Raw genomic sequence first — 21,474 nt, forward strand, 5'->3', positions numbered from 1 at the left:
GCTCTACCGACTGACAGCACAATAGTATTCCATTACAATCATATACCATGACTTCTTCATCCTTTCCCCAATAGATGGGCAAAACTTCAATTTCCAATTCTTCGCCACCACAAAAAGAGAGGGTATAAATATTTTTGTACATATAGGTCCTTTTCCTTTGATCTCTTTATAATACAGACCTAGTAGTCGTGTTGCTAGGTCAAAGGATATGTATAGTTTTATAACCTTTTGGGTATAGTTCCAAATTGCCCTTCAGAATGTTTGGATCAGGGGCAGCTAGGTGGAGCAGTGGATAGAGCAACGGCCCTAAAGTCAGGAGGACCTGAGTTCAAATCTGACCTCAGACCAAACACTTGACACTTACTAGCTGTGTGACCCTGGGCAAGTCACTTAACCCCAATTGCCTTAAAAAAAAAAAAAGAACGTTTGGATCAGTTCACAGCTCCCAATTTTTCCACATCCCTTCCAATATTTGTAATTTTCTTTTTCTGTCATATTAGCCAATCTGATAGGTATGAGGTACTACCTCAAAGTGGTTTGCATTTTTCTAATCAATAGTGATTTAGAGCATTTTTATCATATATGACTATAGATAGCTTTGATTTCAGATAGCTTTGATTTCTTCTTCTGAAAACTGCTTGTTCATATCCTTTGATCATTTATCAATTGAGAAATGACTCATTCTTATAAATTTGACTCAGTTCTATGTACATTTGAGAAATGAGGCCATTATCAGAGAAACTTGCTATAATTTCCACCCCCACCCCGCACCCTACTTTCCTGCTTTCATTCTAATCTTGGCAAAACCTCTTTTAATTTAATGTAATCAAAACTATCTGTTTTACTTGCCATAATGCTAATGCTTTCTATCTCGTTTGGTCATAAATTCTTCCTTTATTCATAGATCTGACAGATAAACGATTCCATGCTAATCTTATTTGTTTATGATATCATCATTTAGGTCTAAATCATATACCCATTTTGACCTTATCTTGGTATATGGTGTGAGATGTTGGTTTATAACTAGTTTTTGACAAACTGCTTTCCAATTTTTCCAGCAATTTTCATCAAATAGTGATTTCATGTCCCCAAATCTTGGATGTTTGGGTTTATCAAACAATAGATAACTATGGTCATTTATTATAGTGTATTGTGTACCTAATGTATTCCACTGATCCATTACTCCATTTTGTAGCCAGTACCAGATTGTTTTGATAATTACCACTTCGTAGTATACTTTGAGATCTGGTATGATTAGGCTATACCTTCCTTCATATTTTTTCATTAATTCCCTTGATATTCTTGATCTTTTGTTCTTCCAGATGAATTTTGTTATTCTTTTTTTTTCCTAGCTCTATAAAATAATTCTTTGGCATTTTGATTGGTATGGCACTGAATAAGTAAATTAATTTAGTTAGTAGTCATTTTTATTATATTGGCTTGGCCTACCCATGAACAATTAATATTTCTCCAATTGTTTAGATTTGACTTTATTTGTATGAAAAGTATTTTGTAATTGTGTTCATATAGTTCCTGAGTTTGTCTTGGCAGGTGGACTCCCAAGTATTTTATATCGTCTGTAGTTATTTTGAATGGAATTTCTTTTTCTATTTCTTTCTGCTAAGTTTTTTTGGTTCTATATAGACAAGCTGACAATTGATTTGGTTTTATTTTATATCCTGCAACTTTGCTAAAGCTGTTAGTTATTTCAACTAGTTTTTTAGTTGATTCTCTAAGGATACCATCATATCATCTGCAAAGAGTGATAGTTTGGTTTTCTCATTGCCTATTCTAATTACTTCAATTTCTTTTTCTTGTCTTATTGCTACAGCTATATTTCTAGTACAATATTGAGTAATAGTGATGATAATGGGCATCCTTGTTTCACTCCTGCTTGTATCAGGAAGCCTTCTAGACTATCTCCATTACAGATGATGCTTCCCAATAGTTCTGAAGAAATAATAATCATTTAAGGAAAGTTCCATTTATTCCTGTGCTTTCTAGTGTTTTTAATAGGAATGAATGTTGTATTTTGTCAAAAGCTTTTTTCTGCATATATTGAGAAAATTGCATGCTTTTTTTCATTGATATGGTCAATTATGCTGATAGTTTTCCTAATGCTGAACCAGCCCTGGGTTCCTGATATAAATCCCACCTGGTCATAGTATATGATCTTTGTGATAAATTCCTTTAATCTCTTTGTTAGCATTTGACTTAAATTTTTGTGTCAATATTCATTAGCAACATCGGTCTAGAGTTTTCTTTCTTTATTTTGCTCTCCTTGGTTCAGGTATCAAAACCATATTTGTGTCATAAATGGAATTTGGTAGGACTCCTTTGCCTATTTTTCCAAATACCATATATAGTATTGGAATTCATTGTTCTTTAAATGTTTGGTAGAATTCATTTGTGAATCCATCTGGTTCTGGGGATTTTTTCTTAGGGAGCTCATTGATGGCTTTTTTCAATTCCTTTTTCTAAGATGGAATTATTTAAGTATTCTGTTTCCTCTTCTGTTAATCTGGGCATTTATAGTAGACCTTCTTCTACAAAGGCTAAGGTCTATTAGAGGAAGGAGAGGGGGCTTGGAATGTTCTGGTTTCCAGAAACCAGACTAAAAGCATTGACCTTTAGAAACAGCATCTTTTAGGGGCTGTATGAAAGTATAAATGCTTCTATTTCATAGTTAATGACAGTGTGAAGCCAAAGGATTTTAACTGGGTTTTAACAAGATGAGCTGTTCAAGAGATTGAAGGCTGATGATAATGGGCACCTACAGCTCATCTTTGGGTCCACTTCTGCCTGGGGTGGGGGAACAAAAGCTTTAGTTACAGTCCCCCCACCAAATCTGCATCAATGTGAAATGGGAAGTGAAGTCAGGCAGATAGTGGAACTGCTTCCTGTCTTTATGTAGAAAAAGGATACATTAAAGAGAGAGACAGATGGAGAGAAAGACAGACAGAGACAGAGAGAGACAGGGACAGAGAAAGATAATGCCAGAGACAGAAAAAACAAAACAAAACAAAACCAGAAGCAAAGAGAGACCGACAGAGACAGAGAGGCTGCTTGTCTCTTCCTTAATCCAATCCATTCTTCCTGCTCATGTTAAATTAATATTCCCCAAACACTGTTTTATTGATCAATGCCCCCGCACCAAAACCCTCAGTGGTTTCCCACTGACTACATGATGAATTTCAAACTTCTTTGACATGCATTCAAAACCCTTTACAAACTGGTGTTAAACACCATTCCCTAAGTGCTATGCTATCCAAACCCTTCACTCCAGCCAGAATTGTCTATTCAACATGACCCCAAATAGAATTTGCATTTGCATATCTACACGTCTTTACTCATGCACATTTTTCACCTGGAATGGTCTTCGGTCCCCTTTTTGCTCATATAAATCCAACCCCTTCTTCTAGACCCAACTCCTATCTCTCTGTCTCTAGGAAGTCTTCCTTGACTATTCCAACATGAAGAGAGCTTTTCCTCCTCCAAACATCTATTGCCATCCGCGTTATCTCTTTGTTAAGGGTGCATCAACATAGTTAAAGGCCTCAGGGGCAAAGACAAGAGGAATTCCATGCCTTGTAGGGGCCTGAGATGCTTAATAGCTCAACTACTTATGACAAGGTTGGTGGAGAACATGAACTTGTTCTCTGGGCACAGATTGCCTCAGTTCCTTTGTCCCTGGTCACTTATTTACGTAGATCCTTAACAGGAAGCTGAGAAACAAGATGGTCACCATAAGGTGGATGGGATCACGTACTGAGTAACTTATTTTTGAATCGGGAAGAATTGATGCATAGGAGGGCTCATATCTCTCCCATCTCCTACCTGGAGGGTGACAAACCTCAGAGGTAAGGCCCTGAGAGAATAGAATTTGGAAGGAGCTGGTTGTCAGAAGCCTATGACAATCCTAGGTGGAGCTCCACCCTTTTTGAAAAATCCCAGTAGTACTTCCTGAAAATAACCCGGTAACAACCCAGCTAAAGGAGCACAGTAACACCCAGCTGATCCTGAGGCTGAAGGTGATGAAGACTGCGGCTGCTCGTCCACAGACAAGCTCAGGGAATCCCCACATCAGCTTGTTCAGCGCCGACTCCTTGCTCTATGGGGAAGCAGCCTACCAGCTGGCTCATCCAGCAGAGAGGCCATACCTCGTGAGGAAGAAAACCGGCTGAGTCACCTGTCCAGCTAGAGAAGCTCTAGGAGAAGCCAGCCCAGCCTAGCAATGCAATGACTCTGCAGAGAAAGAAAAAAAAAAAAAAGGTCCTGCTGTTCCAGTCATGAGTCGCATTGACACATATGTACCTACATTATTATCCTGATACCCCCACCCCCAAGCCCAGGGTTCGGTGTATGTGTTTTTGTGGGAGAGAATGTAGAAGGTGAGCTCCTTGAGGGTAGCGATTATTTCACTTTTTTCTTTGTCTTTCCAGAACTTGGTAGAGTGTCTGCGACATATTAGTTGCTTGATCCACGTTTGTTGATTGATTGATTGCTTACCATGAAGGACCTTGAATTTGTGCCAAGTGGGGATCAAAGAAACCAGGACTACTCAGTGTGGAGAAGAGAGGATTTTGGAGGATGTCAAAGCTCTCTTTAAGCATTCAAAGGGCTGTCACATGGAAAACAGATTCCACTTCCTCTCTTTGGTCCCAGAAGGCAGAATTCGAGTGGAAAGTTCAAAGAAGCCTATTTAGGCTTGAGGTAAAGACAATTTTCCCAACATTTAGAGCGATCTGAAAGTGGAATGGGGCACCAGAGGTCTTCCAAGCTCAGTGACCACTTGTTGGGTGTGTTTTTATTCCAGCAGAAGTTGGATTTGATGACCATTGAGGTCCTTTCCAATGCTGACATTTTATGTTCTATTTTGTACGTAAGCGATTTGTGGTATGTCTTAACTTCCCAGCTAGATCATAAACTCTCTGAAGGAACAAACTCTTACTATGTTTTCTCCTTTAGCAATAATTCAATGGACCCATGATCTTCTCACTGTGGGCATGCCCTCCAACAGATTGCAGCCCGATTCACTCTATCTTATCTTGCCTAAATCTTAACATAAACCTTCCATAGCCTCTATCCACATTTGGAATGAGAGGCCCCGGATTCCAACCCTGGCTTGGTCATACCTGCGTGACCTTGGATACAACTCACTTCATTTCTCTGGACCTTGATTTCCCCAACTTTGAAACGAAAAGTTGGACTTGACAACCCAGAGCCCTTCTGACTCTAAATCAGCCTTTTGAGGGATATAGCAGAAGATGAGTTTTGAGGACCATGGAAGGTGGAAGTAGCTGTTCCTATCAATTGTAATATTCATTGTTTTCTCTAGGAATTTTATAATAATAAAATTAAGAGAGCAAAATCAAAAGAAGTAACATTTATATAGCACTTCAAGGCTTATAAAGTGTATATGATGCAATTATTCTTATTGTATGGGCAACTTACATGATGCTATTATTATTGGATGCTAGGTGGTCCAGTGAATAGAGCTCTAGGCTTGAAGTCAGAAAGATCTAAGTTCAAATCCAGTCTTTTACTAGCAGAGTGACTCTGAAAAATTACTTAATCTCTATCTGTCTTAGTTTTCCCATATGCAAAATGGACAAAATAATAGCACCTTCCCCACAGGGTTGTTGTGAGGATCAAATGGGATAATACTTGTGCTTAGCAGACTGCCTAGCATTTAGTAGGTGCTTAATAAATGCTAGTTAGGGAAGAGCCGAGATGGCGGAGTAGAGGAAGCTCTATAGCTAAGCTCTCTCAACATTCTCTTCCAAACAATTTTTAAATAATGCCTCAAATTGAATTTGGGAGTGGCAGAGCCAATAAAAGGTCAGGGCGAGGCATTTTTTCATTCCAAGACAACTTAGGAGATTGGTAGGAGAGGTCTTGACACTGGCCTGCAGTGCATGTGGTGGCAACACCAGCTGTGGACCTTGAAGATGGCAGCAGCAGCAGTAGCTTTGGGAGCTCTTGGTCCAGAAATGGTAAGGGTATTGGACAACTAGCTGGAAAGAGATCACAGAGGCCCCCTGTGTCAGCACTGGGCATAGGATGGGACACTATTTGGCAATTCCATTGCCCACACATTTCCAGGCTGTAGTTCTAGGGTGGAGAGGAGTGCTTGCTATCACAAGGGAATGATGTGATGATCAATAGCACTTGCATTTGCAAGGGATTGAGGCCCTTCCTAGGTAATGACCAGGGCACAGACCAGCACACAACTTGTGTAACCACAATTCTTGTTGGATCATACTACTTTGGAAACACCAAAAGTCTTCCAAACTCCTAGAGCCAGCTCTAAAAACAATGGCATGAAAAAGCCTGAAGCTTGGGACAGAGCCTCACCCACCTCCAGGTGAGCAGAACCCAACTTTAACAGAAAGTTCAAAGTCAAGAAATTGGCTGGAAAAATTAGCAAACACAAAAAAGAATCTGACCATAAAAAGCTACTGTAGTGACAGGAAAGATCAAGATAGAAACTCAGAAGAAAACAATGATGTGAAAAATAGCTATAAGCAAAGCTTCAAAGAAAAATGCAGACTGGACACAAACCCAATAAGAATTTTTGAAAGAGCTAAAGAGAGAGGGAAAAATTATTTTAAAGATCAAATAAGAGTGGTAGAGGAAAAATGGGGAATGAAATGAGAACAACGTGAGAAAATTATGAAAAGACAATTAATATTTTGGTAAAAAAGGCACAAAAATGCCGAAGAAAATATCTTAAAAACCAGAATTGGCCAAATGGTAAAAGTATACAAAATTTCACTGTTGAAAATAACTCAAAAAGCAGAGTTAGCCAAATGAAAAAAAGAAATACAAAAGCTCACTGAAAAAACTTCTTCAAAAATTGTAATTGGGCAAGTGGAAGCTAATGACTCCATGAGACATCAAGAAACAATAAAATAAAGTCAAAAGAATGAAAGAATGAAGAAAATGTGAAATATCTTATCTTGTATACTTATCTTGTGAAAAAACATATCTTGTAGAGAGATAATTTAAGAATTATTAGATTACCTGAAAGCCACGATTAAAAAAAGAGCCTAGACACCATATTTCAAGAAATTATAAAGGAAAACTGTTCTGATATGTTAGAACTAGATGGCAAAATAGACATGGAAAGAGATCCCAAAATGAAAATTCCCAGGAATATTATTTCCAAATTCCAGAGCTCCCAAGTCAAAGAGAAAATGCTGAAAACAACCAGAAACAAACCATTCAAATACCATGGACCCATAGTAAGGATAACACAAGATTTAGCAGCTCTCCATTAAATGAACAGAGGGCTTGGAATATGATGTTCCAGAAGGCAAAGGGGCTAGGATTACAATTGAGAATGACCTGCCCAAGGGGGCAGGTAGGTGGCGCAGTGGATACAGCATCGGCCCTGAAGTGAGGAGGACCTGAGTTCAAATCTGGCCTCAGACCAAACACTTAACACTTACTAGCTGTGTGACCCTGGGCAAGTCACTTAACCCCAATCGCCTAAACAAAAAAAACAAAACAAAACAAAAAAAAAGAATAACCTGCCCAGCAAAACTGAGTATAATACTTCAGCGGAAAAATGGATATTTAGTGAAATGGAGGACTTTCAAGCATTCCTGATGAAAAGAACAGACATGAATAGAAAATCTATCTTTCAATATATAACTTAAGAGAAACATAAAAAAATATGAAAGATATCATAAGGGATTCAATAAAGTTAAACTATTTACATTCCTGTATGGGAAGATGATACATGTAACTCCTAAGAACATTTTTTTATTGTTAGAGCAGTTAGAAAAAGTCTACAAAGAAAGAGGGCACAAGTATAAGTCAATCTGATCTCAAAAACAAATTGGAAGGGTGATAAAGAGGGATGTATTGGGAGGAGGAAGGAAGAGAAAGAATGGGGAAAATTGTCTCACATAAAAGAGAAGAATAAGGAAGAGCTTGTATAATATAATGGAAAATGTGGGGCAATGCTTGAACCTCACTCTCATCTGAATTGGTTCAAAGAGGGAAAATATGTATACACAATAAATAGGTAATAGAAACCTATCTTACCCAACAGGGAAGCAGGAGGGGAAGGGGATAAGAGACAAGAGAGGTGGTAAGAGGGAGAACAGATTAAGGGAAGTAGTGATAAGAAACAAAACAGATTTTATGGGAGGGACAGAGTAAAAAAGAAAGAGGAGAATAAACAAGAAAATGAGTTGGAGGCAAGCATACAGTTAGTAATTATAAGTATGAATGTGAATGGAAAGAAGTCATCTACAAAACGGAAGCAGAGAGCAGAATGGATGAGAAACCGGCATCCAACAAGATGTTGTTTGTAAGAGTCACATTTGAAGCAGAAAGACACATATGCAGAGTTAAAACAAGAAGCTGGAGCAAACTCCATTATGCTTCAGCAGAAATAAGAAAGGCAGGGGTAGCAATCATAATTTCAGACAAAGCAAAAGCAAAAATAGATCTAGTTAAAAGAGATAATAAAGGAAACTATATTTTGCTAAAAGGTACCACAGATGCTGAAATAATATCAATACCAAATATGCACACACCAAATGGCATAGCATACAAATTCTTCTGGAGAATTTTAAATGAGTTATAGGAGTAAAATGAAAGTAAAACTATACTAGCAGAGGACCTCAACTTTCCAGTCTCAGAGTTTGATACATCTAACCATAAAATAAATAGGAAAGAAGGTGAGAAGATAAAAAGAATTTTAGAAAGGTTAGATATGATAGACCTCTGGAGAAAACTGAATGGGAATAGAAAAAAATACCTTTTCTCAGCTGTACATGGCGTCTTTAAAAAAAAATTGACTGTGTATTAGGGCATAAAAATCTCACAAACAAATGCACAAAATCAGAAATGTTAAATAAACTCTTTTCTGACCATAATTCAATAAAAATTACATTCAATAAAGGGTTGTAGAAGCATTGATTAAATATGAATTGTAAACTATATAATTCAATCTTTAAGAATGAGTGGGCCAAAGAACACATCATAGAAACAATATTTCAGTAAAGATAATGATAACAATGAGACAACATTATAAAATTTGCGGGATGCAGCCAAAGTAGTACTCAGGGGAAAATATATATATATAGACAGAGAGGAAAAAAAAAATATATATATATATAAATGTACACATCAATAAAAAAAGAGAAAGAATAGATCAATGAATTGGACACACAACTAAAAAAACTAGAAAAAGAACAAATTAAAAATTCCCAATTAAATATTAAAATAGAAATTCTGATCATCAAAGAAGAGACTAATAAAATTGAGAGAAAAAAATTCATTGAACTAATTATTAAAACTAGGAGCTGGTTTTATGAGGGGGAAACAATAAAATAGATAAGCCATTGGTTAATTTGATTTAAAAGAAAAAAGACAACCAAATTACCAGTGTCAAAAATGAAAAGGGTGAATGTACCACCAATGAAGACAAAATTAAAGCAATTATTAAAAGCTATTTTAACATATTATATGCCAGAAAAACTGACAATCTAAGTGAAATGGATAAATATTTACAAAAATATAAATTGCACAGATTAACAGAAGAGGAAATAGAATACTTGAATAACCCTTTCTTAGAAATAAAAATCGAATAAGCCATCAATGAGCTCCCTAAGAAAAAAACCCCCAGAACCAGATGGATTTACAAGTGAATTCTACAAAACATTTAAAGAACAACTAATTCCAATACTATATAAACTATTTGGAAAAATAGACAAAGAAAGAATCCTACCAAATTCCTCTGACACAAATATGGTTTTGATACCTAAACCAGGGTGAGCAAAAACAGATAAAGAAAACTATAGGTCAATTTCCTTACTGAATATTGATGCAAAAATTTTCAATAAAATGTTAGCAAGGAGATTACAGCAGTATATTACAAAGATCATATGCTATGACCAGATAAGGTTTATATCAGGGATGCAGGGCTGGTTCAATATTAGAAAAACTATCAGGACCATATAAATAACAAAAACAACAAAAATCATATGATTATATCAATGGGTAGAGAAAAAGCTCTTGACAAAATTCAATACCCATTCCTATTAAAAACACTAGAAAACATAAGAATGAAAGGGGCCTTTCTTAAAATGATAAGCAATATCAGTCTAACACCATCATCAAGTATTTTCTGTAATGGGGATAAAATAGCACCCTTCCCATAAGGTCAGGAGTGAAACAAGGATGTCCTTCATCACCACTACTATTCAGTATTGTATTAGAAACTCTAGCAACAGCAATACGATAAGAAAAAGAAATTGGAAGGAACAAGAATAGACAATGAGGGAACAAAACTATTATTTTTTACAGATGATGTGGTGATTTTTCATAGAGAACTCTAGAGAATCAACTAAAAAGCTAGTTGAAACAACTAACAATTTTAGTAAAGTTAAAGAATGTAAAATAAACCCACATAAATCATCAGCATTTCTATATAATACCAATTTCTCTGTAGTATCTGGAGGAAGAAATAGAATGAGAAATTCTATTTAAATTAACTGCAGACAGTAAAAGATACTTGGGAATTTGCCTATGAAGACAAACCCAGGGACCATATGAACACAATTACAAAGCACTTTTCACACAAATAAAGTCAGATCTAAACAACTGGAGAAATATCAATTGCTTATGTGTAGGCTGGGCCAATATAATAAAAACGACAAGGCTACCTAAATTAATTTACTTATTCGGTGCCGTACTAATCAAAGCACCAAAGAATTAATTTATAGAGCTAGAAAAAACAATAACAAAATTCATCTGGAATAGCGAAAGGTCAAGAATATCAAGGTAATCAGTGAAAAAAAAAATGAGAAAGAAGGTGGCCTAGCAGTGCCAGATTTCAAACGATATTACAAAGCAGTAATCATGAAAACAATCTGGTATTGTTAAAGTGATAGAATGGTGGATAAGTGGAATAGATTAGGTACACAATACACAGTAATAAATGTCCATAGTAATCTCATGTTTGATAAACCCAAACATCCAAGCCTTTGGAACAAGAATTCACCATTTGAGAAAACTTGCTGGGAAAACTGGAGAGCATTTTGGCAGAAATTAGGTATAGATCAACCTCTCAGACCATAGACCAAGATAAGATTAAAATGTATACATGATTTAGACATAAAAGATGATAAATAAATTAGTTGAGCATGGAAAAATTATCTGTCAGATCTAAGGACAAGGAATGAATTTATGACTAAATAAGAAATAGAGAGATTCATGGGAACTAAAATAGGTAATTTTGATTACACGAAATTAAAAACCAATGCAGCCAAACAAACACACCGACAAACAAAACCAATGCAGTCAAAATTAGAAGCAAAGCAAGAAACTGAGAAAAAAATTTCACAGCAAGTTTCTCTGATAAAGGCCTCATCCCTCAAATATATAGGGAACTGAGCCAAATTTATAAAAATAAGAGCCATTTCTCAACTGATACATGGCCAAAGAATATGAACAGGTAATTTTCAGAAGAAGAAATAAAAACTATCAATAGTCTCATGAAAAAATGCTCTAAATTACTACTGATTAGAAAAATGCAAATTAAAACAACTCTAAGGTACTACCTTACACCTATAAGACTGGCTAACATGGCAGAAAAGAAAAATGATAAGTGTTGGACAATATGTGGAAAATTGGAACACTAGGGCATTGTTGGTGGAGTTGTGAACTGATCCAACCATTCTGGAGAGCAATTTGGAACTATGCCCAAAGGGTTATAAAACCGTGCATACCCTTTGACCTAGCAACACCACTACTAGGTCTGTATCTCAAAGAGATCAAAGAAAAAGGAAAAGGACTTCTACGTATAAGAATATTTATAACCTCTCTTTTTTTTGTGGGGGCAAAGAATTAAAAACCGAGGGGGATGCCCATCAACTGGGGAATAGTGGAAGAAGGTGTGGTATATGAAGGTGATGGAATATTGTGCTTTCACAAATGACGAGCAGGATGGTTTCAGAAAAATCTGCGAAACCTTATATGAACTGATGTAAAGTGAAGTGAGCAGAACCAGGAGAACATTGTACTCAGCAAGAACACTATTGTAACAATGATCAATTGTGAAAGACTTGGCTACTCCGATCAAGACAATGACGCAAGACAATTCCAAAGGACCCATGATGAAAAATGCAATCCGCCTCCAGAGAGAGAACTGATGGAGTCTGAGTGCAGATGGAAGTAGAATTTTTTTACTTTATTTTTCGTGCTTTTTTCTTGTGACATGGCTAATATGCAAATATGTTCTGCATGATTTCACACGTATAATTAATATCACACTGCTTGCCTTCTCAGTTGGTGGGGGAGAGCCTGGAGGGAGAGAATTTGGAAGACAAAATTTTGAAAAAGGAATGTTAAAAATAGATAAATAAATTTAAAAAAATTAATACACGCTTGTTTCCTTCCTTCCATTATATAAACAAGTCACTTCCTTTCTCTGCGCTTCTGTCTCCTCATCTATAAAATGAGGAGGTTCACCTTCGCAATCTCTAAAGTCCTTGGGAGCTGTAAATATGGTGCAATGTGCTGGAGATCTCTATTGAGTTCAGGTCCTCTCACCCAAACTATGCTAATAGCCTTCCAATTGGTCTCCCTGCCTCAATTCATTCACATTACAGTTCATTGTCCACTCAGCTCCTAAATCATGGGTCTGACCATGTCACTCCCTTCCTTAATTAGGTCCAGCGGCTCCCTGCAGCCTCCAAGATCAAACGTAACCTCCTCTTTAGGGCATTTACCACTCTTCCCAACCTGCCCCATTCCCACATTTCCATCCTTTTTCCATTCTGCTCTTCTGTATTCACTCTAACATCCACCCCTACCTGCTTTCTTGCTCTTTCTCAAGAAGACATTCCATGCTTTTGCCCTGGCTGTTCTCATGCCTGGGAAGCTCTCCCACCCCGCCTCTGGCTCTTAAAGTGCCTGGCTTCCTTTAAGATGCAGAATAACTGCAACAACCGCAGTCATAGCTAGCCTTCGTGTGGCTCTTTCTAGTCAGCGGAAACACTTCCCTTATATTATACCATTTGGTCCTCATAACAAACCTATGAGGTGGGTGCTATTGTTACCATTTTTCATTTAAGGAAACTGAATCCCAGCGAGGTGGCGTCCCAGCATCCAAAGCGGGTTCAAACTCAAGTCTTGCCGACCTCGGTCTAGCCCTCCATCCAGCGTGTGGCCCTGCGGCTGCAGGCCCACGTCCTCCAGAGTCCTTGTCCCTGGCTTTCCCTTCTTCCTTCTGCTCTTGAAACGGCTCTCTTTCCACTGTACTTGTCACCTTCAAGCACCCGGTCCTTCTCAGCTTCCCTCGCACGGATGGGGAGAGCTCTTGTGTCCTTGCATCCCAACAGGCCTGGTGGAGAAGGACAGCTTTGGCTCCCAGCTCTGACAGACCGCCAAGGCTGCTAGGGCCCAGAGGCCCCCTTTCACCTATGCCTTTGCACCTGGCCCTCTGATCTTTCTGTTGCCTTCTGTGATGAAACATCTCCTGTGCCCCAGTGCGTGTCTCCTGAGATTTCTGCCCTGGGAATGGTTCTCAGACCTGACACTGGCAAGTGGAGTCCCTTCCATCCGACAGGCCTCATTTTACATCTTCCCTTCAGTAAAAATCATCATAGGCCACACAAATCCCACCAGGTGCACAACCACTGTAAGCATGAAAGATAAAACATTCATTAATTTACATCTAGCATCACGACAAGTAATTTTCTTATACGCACAGGCCACATATTTGTTGAGTAAAAGAATGTAAGACCAAATACACACCTGTTGAAAAGTAGGTAGCATACTGATTTTAGAGTCAGAGGAGATGGTTTTCAGTCGCCTTCCTGGAACTTAGTACTCACCTGAGCTATGATCATAGAACACAGATTTAGAGCCAGAAGTGACTTTAGAGGACATTGAGTCCCTCATTAAACAGATGAGGAAACTGAGGCCCAGAGCTATGAAGTAATGTCTGATACAGATGAATCCAGTTGTCCTGACTCCCTGTCCAGTGCCATATCCACTGAGCCACACTGCCTCAAATCACTTACATTCTCTGGGCTTCAGTATCCTCATCTCTGAAATAGGGGTGGGTGGGGGTGGGGTTTGCACTAGATGACCTTTGAGGTACCTTGCAGCTCTGTATCCTTTATACATAGAACATATCTGTCTATCTATCTGTCACACATAAACCAGTCCGCGTGTGTATATACTACATATACATTGGAACCCAAGCTGGTCCTGCTTCCAGGGCCACTAGACGAGTATGTTAATGATGTTGAAAAGACATCTGAGTCCTTCCCAGCCCCTCTATGTGACTAGCCTACCAGCCTGCAAATACTTGTCCCTTCTTTCAGCCATGGTAATCCTAATTGGCTTTGGGAATGTTCTCAAGGGAGAAATTCATTTGGTTCAAGATTAGGGGTTATCTATAATGCTAGGCCCAGGCTTAGACCTCTGTGACCCTGTTCATCCCACAAAGAAAATATTTGAGGAAAAAACCAATGAATCATTTGAAAAGTATTTCTTAAGCCCTTGCTTAAGTACCTTAAGCTGGTACCTTGCTAAGTAAGGGTTGAGGATCCAAATACAGAAGTGAAACTGTCCTGGCTCTTAAAAAAAACCACTTTCTAATGGGGTAAACAACACACACGTATGTCAGCATTGAGGGACTGTATACAAAAGGACCAGTGCTCCAAACGAACATCTAACCCCCGAATTCTGGTTACCCCATAAATTCTCGCTTGACCTGGCCTGGCTTTCTGCTTATCACAGGATGGAGGCTTCCTGGATCTCTCTAATGTTCTCTGATCACTACCACTCACATCTATCCAATAACAAAAGCATCAGGAATTACATTTATAGAATATTTCAAAGTTTCCAAAGTCCAAGGAGTGTCGCTTTTCATTCCCAGAATTCAATTCCTTCATCTGTAAAATGAGACGTTAGATGATCTCTAAGTACTTTTCTTAGTACAAATCTTTGATCCTACTAAGTGAGACAAAAACAGGATCAAGTGTCTCCTTTTTCAGGTTGATTTAACAAATTATGAATTGTGAAAGATCTGCTTCCATCAGCTTTACAGAACACTGAAGTCCTCTCCTCCTTGTACCCAAAGGGGTGAAGCTAATGGTGTGGCCTCGAACAAGTCACCGTATCATGTAACGGTGTAGCCTTGACCAAGTCAAGGGATCCCATGAACAACGTCTGGAGAGAGACAGTGAAGGGTAGCAGATCGCCAGATGGCCTTGGAGACAGGAGGACCTGGCTTCTTCGAACTGTGGATTCCTTCTTCTCCTCAATACTCTCTTTCTATAGATTTTGTGACACTGTGCTTTCCTGGTTTTTCTCCCCCTCAGTCTCCTTTGCTGGATCTTCTTCCAGGCTGAACGTGCCAATCTTGGGTATTCCGCAAGGCTCTGTCCAGGATCCTTTTCTCACTATCTGTTATCTTTCTTGGTGATCTCATGGGCTCCCATGTATTCAATGATCACATCTATACATTTGATTCTCAGATCTATTTGTCCAGCCCTAAACTCTCTCTTAACCTTCAGTCTTGCATCTCTATGTGTCTATGAGTAGGAGAAATTTATCAAGTTTCATTTTTTAAACTCTTCAAATCCAGAAAGCCCTCATTCCCACCGATGCGGTGACAAGCCCTAATTTACTAAGCTGTCTTCTATCTCTGAATAGACGATTTTGTAACTCATTACACTGGTTATGGTCTTACTCTTTTTCAGGAAAATTATATCCTGACCTCCAGTCTTACCTCACCAGCAATTGCCTATTGGGCATCTCACACTGAATGTCCCATAGACACGTCCAAAACTGAAGTCGGTATCTCCCCAACCCTCTTTTCTTTTGAACTTTCTTTTGGACGTTCAGGGTACCACCACCTTCCCCATCAGCCAAGGGGCCATCCTTGAATTCTCACTGTCCCCGCATCCAGTCTGTTGCCCAATTCTGTCAATTTGCCTTTGAAACATCTCCCCTCTATTGGTCCTTCTCTCTTGGGACACCGCCTCCACTCCAGTACAAGCCCTCATAACTTCCCGTTTTGGGCCACTGCAATGGTGTGCTGACCGGTCTTCGCCTCCTCTCTGCCCACTACTGTCTATTGCCCACTCAGCTGCCAAGGTGATTTTCTTAAAGTGAAGGTCTGACCATATCAACCCTTCACTCAGTAAACTCCAGAGGCTCCCTGTGGGCCTCAGGATACCTTGTAAAAAGCTCTGTTTGGTGTCTCAAGCCTCTTCAATCTGCCCCCTTCCGGCATTTCCACTCTTCTCACACTTGACTGGCCTCCAGGCACTGCATGAGCCAGCCCCACTGGCCTGTTTGCATCTCTTCCTTCACATCACCTCTCCCAGTTTAGAGCCTTTTCACCATCTGTCACCCATTTCTGGAAAGCTCTTCCTCCTGACCCTTGCTCCCGGCTTTTTTCAAGGCTCAGCTACAATCCCACCCTCCGCAAGAAGACTTTCCAGGACCCCTCAGTGCTGGTCCCTTCCCCTGAGAGTCCCTCTAGTTCACTCGGTGTATGTTTTCAGATGTACGTGGTTACTTGCACTTGGATAGTGAGCTATTTGAGGGCAGGCTGGTTTGCCCCTCCCCCTCCCCTTTGTTTCCCAAGTGCTTAGCCTAGCGTCGGCACCGGTAAGTTCCTCGTGATCAGTTGTTGATTTGGCGGCTGGACCTTTGACAAGCCTTGCTCGAGCTCTTTGTCGAGAGCCCCGGAGGCGGCTTTCTGAGCCTCCAGGCTGCAAAGCTTGCGCTCATTTGCATCTCCCGGGGAGTTCCTTCTCACATCGCAGGTTCGATGCCAAGAAGAGAAATCCTCAGCAGTGTGCGCTTGCCCAACATCAGAAGATGGGGTCTAGGGCCCGTGGAGGCTGGGAACAGCTGCTCTTAGGAGTCTGTACTATTTTCTGCTGGTTAAGCCAAGAGACCGAATCAGTAATAACCGACATTTCCAAAGCACTTCAGGGCTTGCTAATTGCTCTTACGGGATGTTCTGTATCCTTCCCACCAACTCCTTGCACAGATGAGGAAATCGAGGCGCAGAGAAGTTAAACGGGTCTATCCCAGAGCCGGCCCCGGGGGGATTTCAGCCTGGTCTCCTTCCTGACCCCCAGGTCCTGCGCCTTTTGCCCTGCACCCAGTCGTGGGAACTGGACCACCTGTCAATTTCCAGACTTTACTTCCTTTGGGAATTTTATATTGGTCAGATCGAAAGCCTGAATTAAATCCTTGAGAAGGGCAGTGCTGGGGATTAAGTCTCCTGATCGAGGGATTAGAAGACTCATTTGTTTCCCTGGGGATTAAGGTGAATTTGAGCTCGCAAAGCCGCCCTCCTCCACGCAGGGGGCCCGGCTCAGGATTTAAACAACTTCACCTTCCTCTCCATCCCATCAGATCCAGCTGTCAATCACTTCCTCGCTCTCCAGCCTGGCCCCGCCCCCAGGGAAAGACCACGCCCCCAGCTCGCGCTCTACCCCAGCGCCTCCCGCTTCTCCTCCAGGCCCCGCCCCCAAACCCAACGGTGGGACGCCCCTATAGGCCTAGAAGTTGTTCTGGTCCCGCCCCCTGGAAGGCGATAGGTCGGGCCTCCGTGAAGCGGCGGTGGTTGGCTGCCCGGCGACGGGTTCCTGGTCGTGCCTGTCAGAGCGGCTCGCGGCCGTGGCGGCTCCTCGGCCGGCTTGTCTGTCAGTCAGCGGAGCGGGGACGATGGCTTGCGGGGAACCCTGGTAGCGGGAGGGCGGGGGGAGCCGCCGGAGGAGGAGGAGGAAGGGTCGAGGAGGAGGGCGGGCCGGAGCCGCTGCGACGGAGATCCCCCGGGATCGGGGCGCTGCTCTGGTGAGGGGGGCGCGCGGGGGCCGAGGCCCCAGGGCCCAGCCGTGACTAACGGCTGCCGGGGCAGGCGGGGCCGGGGGCGGGGCTGGGACGGGGCGTGGCGCGTGCCTGGGCCGGGGGGCGGGGCCGAGCCGGGAGCCGTGGAGGTGCGAGCGCCCCCCATCCGCCCGCCCCGTCCTCCTCGAGCCCCCGCCCCCTCCGACTCCCCTTTCCTTGACCCCTGCCTTCCGCAGTCTTTCCCTTGACCTCCCCGACCTCCTTTGACCCCACTTGTGCTCCCCTGACCTCTGCCTAAACTCCTGTCTTGCTTGACCCCTTCCCCTTGACCTCCCTTGACCCCTATCTCCCCTGTTCTTTTTTGACCCCACTTATCTTCCCTACCCTTGCCTAAACCTCCTGCCTTGTTTGACCCCTACCCTTGACCTTCCTTGACCCTACCCCTGACCTCTGCCTAAACTCCTGCCTTGCTTGACCCCTTCCCCTTGACCCCATCCTGACCTGTACCTAAACCTCCTGTCTTGCTTGACCCCTTCCCCTTGACCTCCCTTAATCCTCTTGACTTCCCACTGAGCTGATGCTCTCCCTGGTGCTTCCTCATCCAGCTTCCACACCGAGATCCCTGCTACCCCCTGTACCCTTGGTGAGAAAAGATCCTTAACGCGCTTCCTTGACACTTTGAATGAACTCTGCCCAGTGTCCCAGCCAGAGAGAGACTCCGACCCTCTCCCCTTCCTTTAATCTCTTACTGTTGTCTCTTAAGGATTATACACCCACCCCATGGAAGCTCCCCAAAAGCAGCAGATGTTGTGTGTTTGCTTGGTTTCTCAGGCAACAGACATATACTAGGTGCTTAATAACGTTCTGGGTCTTGGGTTTGAATCACAGCTCTGAAACCTTACCCCTGCATGTAATTTTGGGAAAATCACAATGTCTCAATTTCCCTGTCTTTGAGGTGGGGAGTGAGGTGGGTTCAGTGACCCCTAAGGTGCTTTCCAGCCCTACCTCTGTGATTCTTTGAGTATGAAACCAGCTGATTTTTGTTTCTTGAGTGGCTTGTCTGAAGGTAGCCTCTTAGAATGTGATAACTATAAAGACTCATGGACTTAGAGCTGGAAGACTCATCTTGGCCAAAGCCTTTATGAGGCCCACAGAGATTGAACTTGCCCAAGGTTAGGCTGTAACTGAGATGGCATTTTGAACTCTGAACTTTTGATTCCGAAATGTATTTGAGGCCCCCTCATTTTACAGAGGAAAGAGGAAGAGATTTGCCTGTAGTCACACACTTAATGGCTGATTCCAGACTTGAATCCAGGTCCTCTGATTACAAGGGCAGTAGGTTTTTTGCTTTGCACATGGCTTCCATGGTTTCTCCCAGTGAACCCTTCGAATTGTTCCTCTCCCAGGATCTGACATGACTGCAGAGTCATAGATGAAGATCTGGAAAGGACCTTAGAGGCCAGTCCCCTTGTTTTATGGGAGAGACAAGTTAAGGGACTTTGTACCGAATTAGGCAATAAAGGGCACAAATGAGTCCTTGCATCCCCTAATCTGGAGACTTTATTCCCCAATACTGCCATTTTCATTGGGAATTCCAACCCTCAGACTCCAAATTCAATACTCTTTTCATGGGAGTTTCAGGATTTTAACTTGAAAATTTTAATAGATTAGCAGTATTTTAGAATTGTATGTAAGTACATTGCATTCAGATCACCTTCTATACTTACAGTCTTTTTCAGGGTGGAAATGAGAATAGTTACATTAAGCAGAATTCCATTTTCCTTGGCCAGTAGAGTGTAACAACTGACAATACCTCCTCAGAGAGCACCAGTTGGTTGATCCAAGGAGATGTTTAGTGGGGAAGAGCACTGTCACTGGGTCTGAGGTCCCACCTCTGACACTTTAGGGCCACTTGTGTGCAAGTGACTTACCCTTCTACACAAGCGGGCCTCTGAGATCTTGGCAAGCTGGAGATCAGCTATCACAGCAACTTTGGGGCAAACTTAGTTAACTTAGTGCTCAGTTTTAGTGCGAAAAGTTCCAAGGCTAAAGTTTCTTCATTAAACTACTCACCTTGCGTCTTTTTACTTGCTTGTTGGTTGATGTAGTAATTGGTTATAAAAAAACAAGTTTTCACTTTTGGAATCCTGGTCTGACTAAAGATAGAAAGATTGCTCTAACTTTGAGTGAGTATAGTTGTCCTGGTATTTTATAATCAGTGACTCAGTATTTCTAGAGATTTCCCCCACTATAGAAAGAAAAACTTGTTCTGAATTGTACCAAGAGTTTAACAACAACAACAACCCTCTCCCCCAAAGAAACTGCATACTAATTTTTAGAGTTTATAACAAATAGTCAACAACATAGGAGTTCTTAAATTGAAGGGAAAAGTAGCAAAGAAAGTAAAAAAAGTAGAAAACTGACTTTGGTATTTTGGTAGGCTAGTAGACTTTTCCTAAGTCAGTTTGTTAAACTACTAACTAATACGCTTTTAAGAAAAAACTCCTGGAGTGTGGGGTGAAAACACTAGTATATTTATGGAACAAATCCTTTCATGCCTGAATCTTTTTTTTCAAATCTCACATTTGTCATTTTTGTTAGAAGAGGGACTTTTAAAAACCTCCTCCTTATTAATATTATCAGGGAATTTATATGGAGAGCCTATCAGTTACATGCTGGCCATTACCTATGAAACAGGCATTCTTTGATTCATTATTTAGTAAGCACTTATGCCCAGGAGGTACTGGGAGATTTGCCCTCAAAGAGCTGATACGGTGTTATGAGACCTATTAGTGATTTATGAAACTCACGCCATAACGGAATGATTTTCTTTTGTTTTTCAGTATGTGGTGTTTTGTTGGAAATAGCTATTTTTGGAAAAGTATAATTTTAGAGACCTGGGTTTTAGCATAGTTCATGACCACTAATTTTATTTAGATTTGTACCTCTAGAGTTAGGTTTTATTTAGGTCCCTGAAACTTTGTGGAAAATACTTTGTAAACTATTATGTAAATGTGAGCTATTATTAATTTAAAACAATTTTAACTTAGTCTAAACTATCTTTTAGTATACAAAATTGACAAGTTTAATTGTTGTAATTATTTAAAAAGTTAGGAAATGGATGTTACTTGGGACCTCAAGTCAGGTCAACGAGCATGTATTACACTTACTACGTGCCAGACACTGTGTTAAGTGTTGGGACGACAAAGAAAGGCAGTACCTGCCCTCAAAGGGCTTACATTCTAACAGGGGAAACAACATGCCAACAACCTTGGTTAAAGACCAGCTAACATCTGTATTGAGAGCCTGAGTGACTGGGGAGATGGTGATACCTTCATTAATAATAAGGGAGTTCTGAAGGGAGAGGATTTTGGCGGCAAAATGGTGATTTCTGTTTTGGACATTTTGAGTTTAAGATGTCTATGGTGTATGCACCTCCTTTGAGACATTTAGTAAGCAGTTGGTGATGTGAGACTGGAGGTCAGGAATTAGGTAAGGGCTGGATTTGATCTCACTTACAAAGTAGAAGACCTTAATCAGTTCCTTTAAATGAATTACAAGATCATTGATTCATAGTTGGAAGGAGCATTAGTGAATTAGGGCTTCTCACTGCAGCAATGGGAATGA

At 40.9% G+C, this 21,474-nt stretch overlaps 1 protein-coding gene across 3 annotated transcripts in view; it reads left to right on the top strand.

Moving 5' to 3' along the window:
* Window positions 1-17,771: 17,771 nt before the first annotated feature.
* LOC114050461 (hyccin-like) overlaps window positions 17,772-21,474 on the top strand; it is a 114,483-nt gene continuing 110,780 nt past the window's right edge. For 2 of the 3 annotated variants that reach the window (XM_027872171.1, XM_027872173.1), the window contains exon 1: window positions 17,773-17,853. The gene's annotated coding sequence lies outside the window, so the exon portion shown is untranslated. Of the gene's footprint in view, window positions 17,854-21,474 lie in introns of all 3 variants that reach the window. The other variant, XM_027872174.1, reaches the window with a different exon arrangement.

This window comes from Vombatus ursinus, unplaced genomic scaffold (genome assembly GCF_900497805.2).
Source record: "Vombatus ursinus unplaced genomic scaffold, bare-nosed wombat genome assembly UNPS02014799.1, whole genome shotgun sequence".
Classification (NCBI taxonomy): Eukaryota; Metazoa; Chordata; class Mammalia; order Diprotodontia; family Vombatidae; genus Vombatus; species Vombatus ursinus.